The following is an 18,547-nucleotide window of genomic DNA, read 5'->3' on the forward strand; positions in this document are numbered from 1 at the left end:
TGTTCAGCGGAATTGTCACAAAACCATAAGCAGGCTTAGTTCCACAGAAGAAACAAAAATAATGTTGAATTTAAGTACAAAATATTCAATTATCCCATACCATCCTCAAAGTTTAAATTTACTCATGTAAACGTAACTTAACGTATGGTTAACTGTAAACAAACAGAAACAATAGAAAAAGTTTCATGAAAATCCAGGAAAAACGGGAAGAATCTGATAGGCAATGACGATTATTTCCAAAGGTTCTAGGAAAGTAGAGTGTCCATTTCTCGGCCATTTTTGCATTCCCGGGAATCGGGAAATCCTTTTCCCGGGAATTCTCGTGATCCCGGGCGAAATTGAATATGAAGATTTTAACACTCTACTGCCACGGTGTTTCTGGGAGAAAACTTTATTTTTCGAAAATTAGCATTGCTTATTTTTGCACCATTCGAAAGCATGGTCTTCCTCCTTTCATTTGAGCCCAAATTTGAAATAATCCATCGGGGGATCTAGAAAAATTTATTTTTTTTAAAGAGTTTTTAACCTTTTAAATAATTTTTTTCAAAGACAAAGTCATACTAATCACTGTGAAAACGCTCGTCTTACCTTAAGCGATAATCCAATTTCATATGTCTGTAACATGATTTGATAGGAAATTTTCCTAGCTACAACTTTGTAGAAGATATCAAAGTGATACAAATTGAGAGAAAATGTAATGTGATAAGCAGAGTGGTTATCATGTTCTTTGAAAAAACTTATAAAACTTCTCATCAATGACTGTACCAAGACAAGAAATAGTATTCTACGAGCTTAGTTATTGATTGAAGAGTGTATAAATCTTCAGGATGATTTATTTACATTGAAAAATTAATCTTTCAAAAATTTGTCCAGGATAATCTGAAGTAAAGAGCATTTGTAGGGTTTTATTATGGAAAAAATGCCTCCTGCATTTCTTGAAAATTTTATTATTTATATTTTGAGCTCAGTTAGTGCGTGAACTTCATGAACAAATATTGACAAAGGTCGTTCATGAATAGGTTAAACAGGAGAGGACCTAGATGGCTACCTTGGGGGACCCCAGAAAGAACAGTGAAATGTTTGGATTTGATGTGGCCCTGTCTAACGAAGGCAATTCTGCCTCGAAGATATGACTCGAGCCAAGTTGGGAAACCCATTCTATCAAGTTTGTCGATTAAATATTTGGGACTTAGAAACTAATTGGCCTTACTTCTTACATTTAAGCCCATCTGGATTTCAAAACCAAATATCTTTGTTGAAAATGTTTTATCCTTTTTTATGATTCTGAAGATTTTCATACTTTTCACTTTCAATTGATTGTAAAACTTTAAACTAGGAAAAAAATAATTTCAACCTTCAGTATTCTCTCAATTCACTTTATGTTGTAAAACCTTAAGTCATCAGATTTTTGGGAATTTTTATTTCGTTTTCTAAAAATGTTGTATTTGTACAAATTAATGAATTTAATTTTTTCAAATTTCCTAAATAAAATTATGGGTTTTTATCTGGTAGTTTGGAACACTGCAAACACTTGTCTGTGGATTTCTGCATTTTTGGTTTTCTTCGGAAGCGATGCTTATTTTTGAATAATAAAATTGTTCCATCAGAGACACCGTAACTGTATACGAAACCTTATCTTTATGGTATTTTTTAAATTTTAAGGCTAAAAGTATTGCAAAACCATTTCAAACTTTTTTAATCCTCAAAAATTCAATGAGCAATTATAAAACTCAAGACCCAAAATTAAGTATTTTAATTTGAAAATTTGGAAAGATTTTCTACTAACAACGAACTCAAAAATGATGAAAATGCAAATGGGACGGACTTGCCATGAGCGGCAGGATAGTCGTTGATTAGCTAAACTACAGGTTTTTCAACAAATTTCGTGAGTTTTCAGATTACTATACTCTTGTTTCCAATTTGGTCATTTCTTTGACGATAATTTCGCTACTGTCAACAGTAACAGAAACAGAAGTTCTAATCGATGAACGTCGCAAAATAGAACATTAGGATTATTTTCGTAGCATTTCTTTATTAGAATTGTTTGGTTTTATATTTTTTTCTTCCGTTTTAACTTAGTTTTCGAATATTAAAACATTTTTATCGAATTTTATCAATTTCAATTAGCTAACCAGTTTTCTGAAGAAAAAATTAAGTGTAACCCATATACCATGGTAGAACTGTCATTTTCCTTGCTCAATCTGATCCTTTTTTTCAAATTTAGATCGAAATTTTTTTCAGTAATTTATCAGTTTTTATTGGCTTGGGGAATTTCCGGAAACGGTTCTGAAAAAAGATATCTCAGATCATGGCCGTAGGAACGGGGGGGGTTTTGGGGGTTAAACCCCCCCCATGAAGGTCTAAAAATTTCAAGACAAATTTGATATTTCTAATCAGATTTTGATGAACAACTTAAATGATTCATGAGTAACTATAGTATAATAATATCGACTCAAAATCTCATTCCAGGTCCACAATTTACATCTATTTTTCAAAAAATTTCCCAATTGTTGATAGTAACTCAGTCCCAAATATTGAATCTCAATGAAGTTAGACTAAGCTTATCAGATTATCCGGATTTTGATCAAAATTGCTCACTCTATTTGCAAAATCAAACGAAAATTTCAATTGAGTCATAAGAGTTATTTATCTTGCATCCAAATATTTTTTTTAAACGAATTTTGTCAAAATATGATTCTGAATCGGCTGATGTGGTTCAATTAAATGAAAACAGTTTTCCACAAGTTTTTTTTGTATTTAAATGAAATAATTCTGAAATTCGCCTGCATATTGGCCGGCTTTTTGAGAAAATTATGAAACAATATGCCCTAATTTCGCAAAATTTTGAAATAAAATTGCCTGGATTTGCTCAGCCCGGATACTTACTGAAAAAAATCTAGTAAGTATCCAGTTTATTGTTCTTTATTTTCAGTTTGGTATAGAATCCTGCTTTGAACCTTGGTGATGCATTTCAATCTAAAATATGATGAATTTTTAAATTTCGAAATATGGGGTTTGGGTTTGGGTCTGAAATATTTATCCTTAATTTTTATGCAAAGTTGAAACATAAGAAAGTTCAGAATTGAAAAATGTGAAGCAATTTCATCATTCAATATGTTATTTAAATTTACACGTTCAATTTCGAATAAATTATTGAATAAAATCATATTAAAAACCATAAATTCAGAATCAAATAAAAGATTTCTGGTTAAGGATTCTGATACAAATTTCGCTTTTTGGTTTCAAATTCATAGGATTCGTTATCTGGAATTTAGATTAAGGTTTTGATTTTTGGTTCAAAATGCTGAATTCAGACTAGGAAATAGTATTCAAGGTTTGTATCCAGATTTAGCTCAAATTTAAGTTTTATAATCAATATTAAAATATCAATGTTTAAATTTCATTAAGTATTCAAATTGGAAGAGATCGCAGTTTCATAACTTTAATTCTTGGTTAAAAAAAAATCAATCAAAGTCAGTTTGGAAACACAAACCTGATGAAAATCACACATAAAAAAATAGATCTGGATTCATTTCAAAAAATCTGTTTTTTTTTTAATATCTAGATTTAAATTTTTACGGGATCACAGGATTAGAATTATGAAATATTAAAAAAATTAATAATAATTGTTTAACTTGTTTTTTATCCTCAGATAAAAATTCAGCTGGAAATTTATTTAACATTATTTACATTTATTGCAGATTCTTCATTCTTTAAAATCACAGGTTCTAACTAAAATCTTAAATTAAAATCGAGTTTATAAAAGTAGAAAATAACCTTATTTGAACAGTAAACCTTACTTTTTACTTTTATTGCTGAATATTTGATACATTGTCAGCCCTGCTTAAAATGGTTATGCTTTTGATTCAAAAGAATTAGCTCCCTGATGTAAGTAAATAAAAAAGTTTTTTTTTTCTAAATGAAGCGTTCAAATTCCTTTTTTTTTTTTTGTTTCGATTATGATAATCGATTCTATATCATTGTGCTACTCGTGACTTTTATCACTTATCTGGGAGTTCTGGGACAACTGTGTTCAATGTTTACTCTTGGGCTCAAACTCACGGACATCAGCTCAGAAGGCAACTGATTTACCAACGGAACTATATCACAGCTACCTATATTTTTAAAAGATTCATTTAAAAAAAAATATCTCCTAGGACTAATTTTCAAAACTTTTAATGCAAAATAACTTTAACTTGAACCATTTGTACTTAGTACTTGTACATTTTTTCACTTGTGTATGCATTGTTCAAGCACAAATATTAAAGGAAAAAAATTGTCATCAAAACCCCCCCCATGAGTCGGTTCTTCCTACGGCCCTGTCTCAGATCACGTTAAACTAAATAATTTGTTCTCAAATTATCTCCAATCATTTGTCCCTGGAGAAAATACAAGAGATTATTTCAACATACAATTGTATGTTTAAGCAGTGCACAAAAACAATATCTAAAGAAATAAATCTCATATACCTACAGTTATCGTCATTGGATGTCTTTTGAACTCTGGGCATTGCTAAAGCTAAAAAGTTATCATCTGAAACTTTGCGAAGTCATCTCAACGATATACATCTCAAAGAAATACTTACACATATCATAAAAAAACTATATTACAAAAAGTAAACGTGCAAGTACCTTGAAAAACTTCTGAATAATACCCCCCATACTAAACTTTGGGAAAACATTAATCAACACTTAGGAAAATAAAAAAAAATCGTCGCAACTTCAGCTCACAGACAATGGTTAACTTATAACTGACAAAAAACATGTTTCTTATCAATTCAACAGTTATATTTCTTCAACTGGATCAGATCTTAGGAAAATTCCCACTGAATCGAAATTTGATGTTTCATCTAATATACGCTGACGGCCAAAAGTTTGGGATCACCCCCTCATAAACATTGAAATTTCGATGCGAGATATCTTAGCCATCTTATAACATATTGCAATTTTTTTGATCTCATTTAAGAGATCGTGAGCAAAGCTTTCTTTGTAGGTATTTGACAAAATGTTATTTTTGAATTTATATGACTTAAATATAGCTTAAAGTTGAGCCATTTTCCAAAAACCGCAATTAAAACTACACCCCAATCATTTCTGGATGGGGTGGACTAAATTTCAAAATACGAATTGCCTTCGAATTCTATTTTCATACTTATCTAAACACATTTGTTTAATTTTGAGCAAAAAATTTGCAATGTACTCAAAAAATATAAAATAGCTACTTAAGTAATCGTCCAAAAGTTTGGAATCACCCCGCAGTATGGCGTAAAGGCCAAAAGTTTGGGATCAGTCTTCTAAAACATGAATTTCAAGAGTAAAGGGTAATACGGTCATAATTTGATCAATATCAACTTGACGTATTTCTTTCAATTTTGCATTTAAAAAACCTGAACACCCCTCATTTTGAAGGTGGGTGTGTAGAATGTTTCTCCTATTTTGATTTTGGAATTCACTCTTCAGTTGTCTAAATGCCGTCCAAGGAAGAAGAGCAGCGTATCAAAATTTTGCTCGCGCATCGCGAAAATCCGAGCTACTCGCACGCAAAGCTGGCAAAATCGCTAAAAGTTGCCAAATCAACCGTAACAAATGTAATTAAAGTGTTTGGGGAACGTTTGTCGACAGCCAGGAAGTCTGGATGGGGGAGAAATCGAAAACCGGAAGCCGCTGAGGCGACAAAGAGAGTTGCCGGTAGTTTCAAGCGAAACCCTAACCTCTCTCTCCGAGATGCCGCAAATAAGCTGGGTGTATCGTCTACAACCGTGCATCGAGCCAAAAAACGTGCTTAACTATCGACTTACAAGAAGGTAGTAACTCCAAATCGCGATGATAAACAAAATACGACGGCCAAAGCGCGATCCCGGAGGCTGTACTCGACGATGCTGACGAAGTTTGACTGCTTGGTAATGGACGACGAAACCTACGTCAAAACCGACTACAAGCAGCTTCCGGGACAGGAGTTTTGTACGGCAAAAGGAAGGGGAAAGGTGGCAGATATTTTCAAGCACATGAAACTGTCAAAGTTCGCGAAGAAATATCTGGTTTGGCAAGTCATCTGTACCTGTGGCTTGAAAAGCAGCATTTTCATAGCTTCCGGGACTGTCAACCAAGAAATTTACGTGAAAGAGTGTTTGAATAAACGTCTCCTGCCTTTCCTGAAGAAACACGGTTGTTCCGTACTGTTTTGGCCGGATTTGGCATCTTGCCATTACGGTAAAAAGGCCATGGAGTGGTACGCCGCCAACAACGTGCAGGTGGTTCCCAAGAACAAGAACCCTCCCAACACGCCAGAGCTCCGCCCAATTGAGAAATACTGGGCTATTGTCAAGCGGAACCTAAAGAAGACCAAAGAAAAAACTGCTAAGGACGAGCAGCAGTTCAAGGCAAGCTGGCTTTCTGCGGCGAAGGAGGTGGACAAGGTGGCTGTACAAAATCTGATGGCAGGGGTTAAGCGTAAGACCCGGCAATTCGGATTTGGAAAACCGGAAGCCTAACTGAATATTTTTCCTGAATTTAATACTAATTACACTTGAAAAAGAAATTTAATTTGATGTTTTAAATAAACAATTTCACCGATTTACACGCGTTTTCCCTTGAACAAGTTTTGACCGTATCACCCTTTATTTCTGTTATCAAACAACGTATTGTTTAATCTGATTAAGAAGCTTATGAGTTGAACTTGCTTGGTAGATATTTAGTTAGAATTTTTGGAGACTAACTTTATTAGAACTTTAGCTAAAATTTGTCCATTTTTGATTAATTTTTCACCAAATCTAGCCCGATCGTTAAAAAACATTTAAATTTGTTTTGACCATAACTTTGTTGTCTTCTAAGTTATTGCAGATCGGATTGGCTTTATAATCAATGAAATCGATTAGAAAAATATCGTTGGTGCATTATTTCTCGATTTTAAAAAAGCCTTCGATACGCAAAATCATAAAAATTTGTTGGCTAAAATGTACAAATATGGGATAAAGAGATAACCGAAACAATTTGTCGTTATCGATGGAACAGAAAGTGAATCTAAAAACATTTGCGTTGGCGTGCCTTAAGGCAGCACTATAAGGCCGATTCGTTTCCTTCTATACATCAAAGATATATGTAATCTTTCACTAATAGGGACAGCAAGGTCCTTCGCTGATGATACAGCTCTTTTCTATACAGGGAAATCCCCAATCACAATCATCGATAAGCTAGAACATGATCTTAAATTGTTATAAAAGTATGTCAACAGTAATCTTCTTTCAATAAACTACTAAAAAAAATTCTTTTCTCTTCTAGTAACTGTTTTATTCATTCATCTGGTTTATTGTCTCACGACATAACCTGATGAACAATATTCCTTCTATTTACTTGGTCCGTGGCAACCGTTTTCCAATTTCTCGGGCTATAACTGTACTTGAAATGACTAGACTTTTTAACAAAAAACCAAATATTTACCTGCTACTGATTTGTACTAAATTAAAGCTTTTGAAAAATTGAGGGAAATTATAAATTTCCGGATGTTTCTGTACCTTATTAAAAGTCTTGGAAAAAAAATAATCCTTTCGAATTTTTCAAAAAATAAAACTTGAAAGGTTTTGAGTCTACCAAAATTTTCCTTTATGTTTTTATATTTCAAAGAGCAAGTAAAGACGCTTTATCCTTGGTCGATTACCAGAAATGATGGAATACAAAACTCAAAACTGAAAAGAAATGATAAAAGCTGTAAATTTTAATCTTCTAATGCTGTATTTTCAAATATTTCGTCACATTAAGATTAAGTTTTGAAAATTCTGTATACAAAATAACTCATTTCCGGAGACACTTCCATTATCAACCAGGAGCACGTTTTGCTTATGTGCTCCCAGCACAATGCTCCTTTGTTCCTATCGTTTCTGCGTTCTCTTATCCACAGTGGGCCCGGCCGGTTTATGTATTCTATTATTTTAATGTTTGTCAACGTTATGGAAAACATGAACAATGACAAGAATAATTATAGCAATCTTTTATTATTTTCCGGGATCAGACATAAATTCTGGCTGTGGAAGTATGAAAGTGAATAGTGAATTACTCAAAACTATTTAAAAACAAATGAAAAATGGAAATTGATGATAACTGAGAAGCAGCTCAACGTAAATGTCATGACATTTCATGTAGAGTAATCAATTCATACTCCACCCTTCTTCGAGCAAATAACTTTCCGCGAAATATGTGTATGCAAGTTTCGCCCTCATAGGACCCTTAATATCTAAATGCATACAAAGTACTTGCAACGAGCGATGTGATGGCGAACAAGTTGGAAGTCTCCCAGCACGGAAGGCAGATAACTTCCCAAACAGCCTCCAAAAAACATCCGAAAACACACTCGCATACCTCGAAGCAAAAACGTTCGTTGCCCACCAAAAGGCCGCGATACTTCACAATGAACCGCGCTCAGTTTGGAGGTCTAAAGGCCGCCAAGTTGTTGTCGAAGAGGATGGAGAGCATGGAAGAATCCCATCGGCGACAACGAGAGGATCAGCTTCGGTGGGTGAGTGGGAGGTAAACATCACTTCGAAGCTTCAACGGATCGTTGCTGGTATTTGTATTGGGCCCAATCATGCATGTTTTCATCCATATCTCGATGTGACGACGATCAGCATGTGAGGTTTGTGGCACACACACACATACAGCTAAAGTGGAGATGACGATCCTTGTTTTACGATCGGTTCACCTCACGACGACGATCCGACGACCGATGGAAGGGGCGCGTTAAAATGAGCCTCGCGACAGCCAGCGATCATCGGGCGAAAGCAATAAGGTAGGTAGGTATTAAACATCAACAACAACAACACGTTAACAACGTACGGCAGGTATTCTCGGAGAAGTCATAAATACGCGATTTAAAGTCAGCTCGCGATCGTCCAGTGGCACCGAAAAGTATCTTTGAGGGGAACGATTTGAAGCGCGAAAACGCGGTAAATGAGTAGCGTAACGTCTATGTATCGAATAAGTTGCTCAATTTTACCATTCCTGGCATGAATAAACCATATTGGTGTAAAAACTGATGAAAAAAAAATTTACATTCTTTTTTGCATATTTTGCATTCTTTTACGCTTTGTAGAGTTTACATTTCTATTTGTTTTTTCTTCGTGTATTACATTTTTCGTTGTGTGTGTTCATTTAAACGCCCGTGGACTTACGAAATTTCTTAACCTAGTTGATCATATGATTACAAACCAGACACTCTAGCGATTAGGCTAAACGGCCGCCTCTAGGCAGCCTATCAACCATGTTACCATAAGCGTAAAATTATTTTATCCTACATGTTTATTCTACCCCTACTGTTGTTGACAAATGGCTCTAACATATAAGTACTTTTCTAATAAGTTTTGAGTCACCGAATTTCATAAATCTCTATCAATTACACCAAGTAGGGGAAAACTGTACAAGACGCACCAGTTAAGCATAATTGCTATTTACAGCGATACCAATCATTTAAGAACCAAATTGAAAGTTGACGACGATTCAGGGATCAGATTTACGTATTATCGAAAACAAAAAATATGATGAAAACACGATTTTGACTATATTTTTGAAAAAAAAAAAACTAAAACAGCCAGAAAACAAACCGCGGGGTAGAACGCCAAAGCTAGTGGACGGAACGCACCAAACATGAAGGGTGGTAAGAACTGTAACAACGATTACACGGAATGTAATTATTGAAACATCAAATTTTTGATTACATGTTCATCGTATTTTTGTAAACTAGCCATTTTTTGGCTAAAAATCATTTAGTATTGCTAAACTCTACGAAAATTTCGCTTTTCAAAATATATTTTTTAATATCCTTATATATAAAACGCCTTCAAGTAGGCAACGAATTTCAATTTTTTTGACTGATATAGTGATATCGCGGCAAACATGGCGACCGATAATTTTTTCGAGTCGAATATTGGTTGCACCGTTTTAACTTGAACAAGGACGAAATTTGTTATAATAACGCATTGTTATCGTAATTTGGGGGTCAGCAAATAAAAAGAATGGCATTTTGTTTTGATATTCGCGTTTTCTCAAAAGTTAACAGCATTCAAAATTTGAGCGTAAAACACGTGGTCTTGTGGGCATTCTGCCCCAATTTTCATATGAACGATTATTGATAAAATTTTGAAGGAAGTTATCAAAATACAACAAAAATTTTATAGTCTTCCGAAAGTGCACATGAGCTGATAAACGATAAGCTGTAGTTTTATCAGATTGCGCAGGCTGTTTTACCATAAAACCTTATATGTTACTTATGAAAAATAACAAGTTTCACGCTGATTCCATTAATTCTTCTGTTTCGTAGAACTGAAGTAGTTTTTGTGAACTTTTCATCTATTGAATGATGAAAAAGCTTGTTTGCTACAATATAAATGAAGAAAAACATCATTCGAAGCCGTTGGTTAGTGTATATTTGAGAAATAATGGCATCGGCCATCTTACCTCGCTGGTGCGTTTTGTACAGTTTTACCCTGCAAGTTATTCGAATATGTTTATGTATTGAATCAGCCGAAAAATTCAAATATGTTTCTCGTAGGTAAACTCATAGATTTTGTAGGGATTTTTTCGAATGTGCATGAAATTTTATGTGCAACTTGTAGCAAAACTCGATTATCTTGGTAACTTTTTTTAAACTCCGTTCTTAAATATTTGTTATTTTTCTAAACGAAGTTCGATTTTGTCGAAAAGTGTCGAAAAATAGCTCTTTTGTATACAGTTTTTGAAACTGTGTCAAAAAGTGCTACCTTTCAGAACTTTTTTTTTCGACGGAAAAACAAACGCAACCGATGTCTGCAAATGCCATAACTTGATTTTCACCAGGGTATTTTCCGGCATTGCCAAAAATTGTGTACGCAACTCATTGTACTGAAATAATCAACTTTTTACAATTGTTGCGTAATAACCTATTCAATTATGATGTTTGTCTATTATCTTTTCAAAATCAAAAACTTGAACTCAAATAAAGAAAGCATAGAATTAAGATTTTAAATAATTTGATGAAAAGTGTGGGTCAAGACGATTGATACTTTTTAGACATTTTGTTCTAAAGGTACATGGAAAACCAGTTTTTCATTAATAACTTTGACTTCCTTTGGCCAATTCCTTTTGAATCCGATTTTCTTAAATTCTAAAATATGACAAATATTTTATCCGAAAACTGCATTTCGATTAGATTTAAGATAAAAAAAGATATAAGGCTTCAAAAATGGGCTAACTTTTTGAAGATGATATTCATCACTGTTATTGAAGCGTCAAAATGTTCGACTTCCCCAACCGGAGCACTCAATTCGAAATCCATACATTTCGTCAAATAATCACCGATTTGATTTAGAATGCAAAATCTTTGAATTATTCAAAAATTTGTTTGTGGGTTATATCCACATGTTGGTTCGGAAAGATGTCTAGACGAAACTGTAGGGGAGAATTGATTTTTTTTCTTTTTGAACAACTTTTGTTCAACAAAACTTTACATTGAGAAATTTTTGTTTACATTTTTTTTTCATTCTTGCATAACCACTTGCATCTGTACACGTTTTTCAGTACTTTTCAGTTGTTGGTTTATATACTATTAAATTTTGAAACATTTTTATGACTTAAATCTTTAAAATTAATAAATTTTAAAATAATCAAAAATTGACCAAATTGAAAAGGGCGTGTATTACCAAATAAGGTAAACAAGATGTGAAAAATTGTAACTTGGAAGTTCCTCTCCGATCGCACAAATATACGTTTCGTTATTAGCAAAATCTGCGTCTTTCTGTAATTTTCGGTAATCGCAGAATATGGTATCTTAAAAAACCATCTCTCCATAAAGAATACAATAAAAAAAACAGATGCCATCCATGTGTTTCAAATAATTCAATGTTTGCTCTGAGTTTGAACCTCTGAAGTGAAAAAAACAAGGATATTAAAAAAATAATTGGGTAAAATTACAATTCTAAAATAATATGCGGTAACGTAGGGTCAAATAATCGGTCGAATTAAGTATTGTTTTTGTAAATTTTGACAATTTTTGTCATTTTTTATCTATATTTTTAATTTTTATATTTTGCCATTTTCATTTTCGTCAAATTTATCAAATTAAAAAAAAAATGCATGTTTTTATGTTATAACTGTTAAATTTGACAAAATTTAAAACAATAAGAACATGGCCAAAAATAATAAAATCGACAAAATTAAAATGAAAACTACAAAATTTTTAAATTGATCAAAATAGACAAAAAAAAACAAAATTGATTCAAAGGAATCGAAGGTTCCTTTGAATTCGACCACGATATAAGAAAAGTTCAGACCGTGGTGAGTTAAAGAGAGTGTTTCGATTGCTTTGATTCAGCAGAATTATTTAACCAAGTAGGCTCACAACTAGGCTTAGGCCGATGACATAGTGATAGTGATGAAAATGTATGTGAATCGCTTAAACCTGACATACTCAACGCGGCGAAGCATATGTCAATTTGTTCCGCCGCACGAGTTCGCGTAGGCTGCGTCCTTTAATTTTCCGCCAATTCGCATCGCATCGCACTCACTATGTCATCGGCCTTACCAGACGTCCTACTTTGGTAAGACATGTCCTACTTTTTTACCCTTGTCCTACCGTCCTACTTTGGACCCAAAATGTCCTCTTTTTTACGGCTAGAAATATTCTGGGGGAGGAAGACTGATTAAAAAAATAAAAAAATCTTTCAAACGTCAAATTTCTCTAATCAATCTACCGACCAGTGCGGAGGTTCAAAATTTTACTTTCTTATTTAGTGATTTTTAATAGAACTTGCTTGATGCTGAAAAGCACTTGTTTTGTATAAAACAATGATTTAATTAGGTTTTGTTTTGCTCTGGAAAATTCTTGCATGATATGGCGTATTAAGTCGCTCAAATTTCGTCAAAGTTTTGAAGCTGCTAAATAAAAATGGTTTGATTAATTGTTGTTCTAAAAATTTAGCTAAATCTAAATTTAGCACCAAAACAACTGAGTTACATGACTCGCAACACGAAACTGATCATCTAAAGTTAAAATTTGAACGATTACAAATCTTTTCAACAATTGCTGGCTTTTTGTCGAACAGTACAAAAACGATGCAGAAAATTTCAGTCTTCCTCCCCCAGGAACTATGATCTTGTATATCGAATTTTTTACTTTGCGTTTTTTATTATTTCGATCCATTGTAACGAAATCCTTATTGGCGTCTTTTGGAAAATCGTTGACGATCGGTTTCTGCCACATAAAGTTAAGGCCCTTCTGGAAGAAATTAATAACCCATCGGAAACGGAAAAAGTGATAGAGGAGTTCTGCCAAGTCTACAAGTATTCTTTGGATTATATTCGCAAGTGGTTTTGCCCATTGAGTCGTTTTAAGCCCTTCGATTGGATGTCTTTGCTGGAACCACATAGTTTCAAATTCGAGCAGCTTGAGAAGTGTGTGAAAATTTTAGCGAACAAAGGTATTGAAATCAACGATGTCAAACTGTATGACCAATTTTGTCGCCTAAATTTGTTCATTGCGCAGCAAGAAGATGATTTCAGGAACAAACTAACTCATGAAAAAAGGAAATTATTTTTCCATTCAAATCAACTACCCGATCATCACTCCGAGCTGCTGACGATTGTTGAATATTTCTTCGCAATTTCGTTTCCCAACGCCAATGTAGAGAGATTTTTTTTCCTTCATTAATACCCAGTGGACCGAGGAACGCAGAAAACTTCTTATTAACGCAGTGAGAGCGATTATCTTACTGCAATACAACAATAGGCAAATTATTTCACATTCAGAGTTCCATTCCTATTTTATGAAAAATGTCGAGTTGCTAGAAAAAATTGTCTCTTCTGAGAAGTATGCTCCAGAACAAGAATAACTTCTTTTTTTTTATAAAAATAAATAATAACGGAAAAATATTGAATTTAAAAACCAGAAATACTTAAAAATGTGAAAAAACGTTTTTGGTATTGATTTGTTGTAATATCGTCTTATCTTATTAAAAATATGTGTAAAAACTTTTTTTTTATTATTAAAATCAAAAATAAAGCGTCCTACTTTTCGCCCTACTTCAGATTGAAAAACGTCCTACTCTTTTATAGTTTTTTTTTAGCAAAATGTCCTACTTCCCGAAATTTAATTCTGGTAAGTCTACTCACAGCACATATTAGAGACGAAATTAAAAATTTACAAAACTGGCATAAAGACCAAATAGACCAAATTGAATAAAAATATAAGTCAAACAACCAACAAAAATTACATAATTAATAAAATTGACACAGTTGAGTTTTTTTTTTGAAAATTATAAAAATAACAAAATTTGCAAATTTGAAAGAAATGGAAAAATTAACGAAGTTGACAAAATTTAAAAATTGGTCGAAGTGACAAAAATGAAAAAAAGATTAAAAAAACAAATATAAAGTCTTGACGAAACTTACAAAATTTACGAAATTGACATAAGTGAAACTGACAAATTTGCCACATTAAACAGAAAAAAATGACAATTGGTTCATTTGATAAAATTAACAAAATTTATAAAAACGAAAATAATGACCTCAATGAAAAAAATCACCGATTTCACTAAATTGATGGAATTGACGTTATGGACAAAATTGACCAAACTTGTGATGAAATTTGTTATGTTTGTCAATTGAGTCAATTTTGTCAACTGTGTAAAATTTGTCATTTTTTTTAGTTTTGTTAACTATTTCATTTCGTCATTTTGCTTTTTTCCAATTTGGTAATTTTGAAAGTTTTGTCGCTTAAAGTTATTCATTTTTGTCATTTTTAAAAATTTTGATTATTTTTGTCATCCAATGTCCAATTTGTCTAATTTGTCTAATTTGTCAATTTTGTTCATTTCGTTATTTTTTTCAATATTGCCAAATTTGACTCACTTTGGTAAATTTTGACATTTTTTTTTATTTTTTAATTTTTATTATTTTTGTCCTTTTTTCAAATTTTGCCAAGTTTCATTTTTAATTTCGTCAATTTTTTTCGACTTTGTAATTTTTTTTTTACATTTTCCTATTTTGTCAATGTAAGCAAACCCACAGCTTTGAAACTAGTTGCATTATTTTTCATTTTGTTATATGATTTTAATCGCCGTAATTTGTATGATAATAATTTTAATGGCATGTGCGGCGGAATGAAAACTAGAGAGAATTTATTTTATAGAAATTTGAAAGAAAGGTGGATAGACAGGCATTAGTGCGCCAATAGGAGAAAGCTTGATAGGTGTTGAAATTTTAGGCTAGAGGGCATGTTGATGAAAAGCTCCCATGAATTGCTCCCGCCTTTGTTTAGTTAGCTAAAGTAAAGCAAAGGCGGGAGCAATTCATGGGAGCTTTTCATCCACATGCCCTCTAGCCTAAAATTTCAACACCTATCAAGCTTTCTCCTATTGGCGCACTAATGCCTGTCTATCCACCTTTCTTTCAAATTTCTATAAAATAAATTCTCTCTAGTTTTCATTCCGCCGCACATGCCATTGAAATTATAATCATATTTTTCATTTTTTAGGAAATTTGTCCGTATGCATCAGCGGTTCAAAACATATTCTATGATTCCATTCCACACAGCCGGGTACATCAAAACAGTGTAATATTACTTGAAAACCATTTGCGACTCAAGTTATATGCAGGTGTTTGATGTATTGCGTATTGCGATAATACTTTTTTGCTGTGCTGTCAATTTTCTTTTTTTCGAAAATTTATGCAGTTTGTCAATTTTGTCAAAGTCGTCAAGTTTGACAATTTTATAAATTTTGCCATTTTATCATTCTTGTCATTTTTGTCAATTTTAACATACATATCGTGAAATTTACTGTACTGCAACTTACTTTTTTCTGTTTAATCGAAGTTGTTATAACAACTTTGAGTCATTCACTAATTTTACCCCTCGATGCAGTTGGCTGGAAAACATTGGAAAGCTTTAACTTTGTTCGATGTTTACTCCTGGGCTTAAAACCATGGACGATGAATCGGAGAACCAGTGTTCTTCTAACTGAGCTATGCCTCAGTAGTGGATTTATAAAATTTCATATTCAAGTTGTTGCGTGGCAAAATTTGCCCCCGAAGTTTATTAGCAATATCGTTAGTAATATAAGTGAAACTCTTTGAGATTCTTGAAAACTCAGTGTAAGAGGCACTTCTTGACGGTTATAGAAAAACCTCCTAGGGAAAGCGGTTGGGGAAGTTTTCCTGAAAACAAGGAAGACATTGGTATGGTCTCTATTCCTTGAACCTTGCTAGAAGCCAGACGTGGAAAAAGCGTGGGAGATATTCGAAAAATTGTCAGTTGAAAGTCGGTCGTAGCAATTGATCAAAAAAAAAACTTGAAATTGATTGTCGTAGGTTGAGCGCAAAAGGATCGAAAAAATAGATCGCAGAAGTGTGGAAAGTGATAAATGGAATCCGCAGGAAACCAACTGGTCGTGGCCGTGGACCCAGTGGCTACTACGACGACCTATGTGTGGACACCTAGGTTAAGCCTAAGTTAAGCAAAACGATTTATCGATTTCCGGTAATATTTTTGGGATCAAAGATAATTAAAAAGGTGTCGTCAATTGTTTTGTATTGTTGTCGTAAAAGCATTGAACCGATATGGATATTTTTGTTGTTCCTTTATATTAATCTTTGGTACAAATACTCGGCCGTATTAATTATCCACTGTTTTGAGATATTTGAGACCACGGCCAATTGATCCTTTATATTGCCATTTAGTTAAAAGCCAAAACAAAGGGTCTATATTAGCAATTTACTTTTAACGTGATTGTAGTGAAAGAGCATAAGATCGGCACACCTATACATATGAGTGAGGATGCGAATGTCATTATATCTTTTTTTTCAAGAAAAATTGCTAAAATTATTGTTGAATAAAAATTGGGCTTCGTTGCGTGAGTCATGTGAGATTTCGAATCCTGCCTTGAAGAATATCAACGAAGAAAATAAAAAACATCGGCGCCACTGACCGCACATCACAACCACACGCGCACACACGCTCGCTGTCCAGACCAACACATTCAAGCGCAGCCTCCAAGCGAGAAGAGCAATAACAGATCATCATCATCATGGATGGAGATCGATTTTCCAGCCATTCGTATGTTGGTCCGTTCATCCGTATGTCGCTTCTTGTGTGTGCCGATTTTTATTTTATTTTTTACTCCCTTCTTAATATGTTTTGTGATGATGGGGGGAGGAGGCGATCTGAAACCGAGGCCAATATCTTCTGTGCCTGGCTTATGGGGGTTTATTGTGGGTTTTTTCGTTTTGAATAATTTATTGAGTGAGGCTTTGAAAAATGCTCTCCGTTGCGTGTTCCGATGTCCGATGGCTTTCGGTTACGCTGAAAAGCTAAAGGTGACTTAAGGCTAGGACTTAGCTGCGCATAAATTAAAGATTTATCTCTCGGTTATCCTTGTCGTGCTCCGACCACGCAAAACTCTGCGTCGATATTTTCTCCACTTTGAAAATGCTTGAGTTTCGCGATCCAGGTCCGGGGCACCATTTGATATCGAAAATGGTTCTCGTTCTGATGGATTCATTCGAATTATTCCACGAACTTCTGATGTCACTACCCTCCCATTCTTCAATCTACCCAACCATAACCAGGAATGCATTCGTAATTTTGACTTTGATTTGCTGAAAGCTTGACACTTGGTACAAACACTTAATGGCACCTTACCTCTTAGTGAGCATTAATTTTTATCCACTTATTTTTCCCCGTTTAGCTTCTGCACTCCACTTGACAAGGCATAAAATTCTAAGCACGCAGCACACAATACCAATGATTTGATCGAGGACCTCCAGAACATCCCTTCTCTCTGTGTGTACACAACAAGAACAAGCACTATCGTCGTACGCACTCGCGCATCCAAAAAGCTCCCACTCGCGCCGCGCAATCGATCGATCGTTCGCGACGACTTCCGGATGCGGGGATCGGGAACAATCCTTAATTGTGAGCTTTTCCCAATCGATCACCGAATCCGTGCAAAATCCGTACCCGAGCAACTAATGCGCGCCAAATCACACCGATTAATCCACCAAAAATCGTCGTAGACAAAACAAATTAGGCAAAAATCCTCCGGATTTCAGCAGGTGTCCGCTTCGAACTAAACTACCACCAACTCTAGGTTTCTTAGCAACTACTGCGCACCGTGATCGCGCAAACCAGGCGAACCTATCACAGACACACGCGCTCCGAAATCTCGTACCTTCCCGGTCGCACTTGCACAATTGACCCGCACAAGAAACTACCATATACGCTCAAAGAGCCACCATCCACATTCGATCGACGAACGCTTGTCTTTCACCTTTTCTGTGTCTATCTGTGAAGGTAGGAACTTACAACCTGAGATTCTCCGGGCGATCGACAAGGCTGTAGTCGTGAGACATAATACCAAATCCGTCCAATCGGCGGCGTGTGGGACACAGCGAGACCAAAAAATAAAAATAAACTGACTTAAGGAACTGCGACTATGGCAGGCAACCAGGTATAGTAGGTTCAGGTGTGAGTGAGTCGCCTGGAGGCACCTCCGGAGACTTGCTGAGCAGGAGAGAAAAAAAAAACTGCTGGT

At 34.4% G+C, this 18,547-nt stretch overlaps 1 protein-coding gene across 3 annotated transcripts in view; it reads right to left on the reverse strand.

Annotated features, from left to right (window-relative positions):
• LOC129758316 (protein grainyhead) overlaps window positions 1–18,184 on the reverse strand; it is a 581,995-nt gene extending 563,811 nt beyond the window's left edge. For 2 of the 3 annotated variants that reach the window (XM_055755801.1, XM_055755799.1), the window contains exon 1: window positions 17,656–18,183. The gene's annotated coding sequence lies outside the window, so the exon portion shown is untranslated. Of the gene's footprint in view, window positions 1–17,655 lie in introns of all 3 variants that reach the window. The other variant, XM_055755800.1, reaches the window with a different exon arrangement.
• Between the last annotated feature and the right edge of the window lie 363 nt (window positions 18,185–18,547).

Source organism: Uranotaenia lowii, chromosome 3, assembly GCF_029784155.1.
Source record: "Uranotaenia lowii strain MFRU-FL chromosome 3, ASM2978415v1, whole genome shotgun sequence".
NCBI classification, from domain to species: Eukaryota; Metazoa; Arthropoda; class Insecta; order Diptera; family Culicidae; genus Uranotaenia; species Uranotaenia lowii.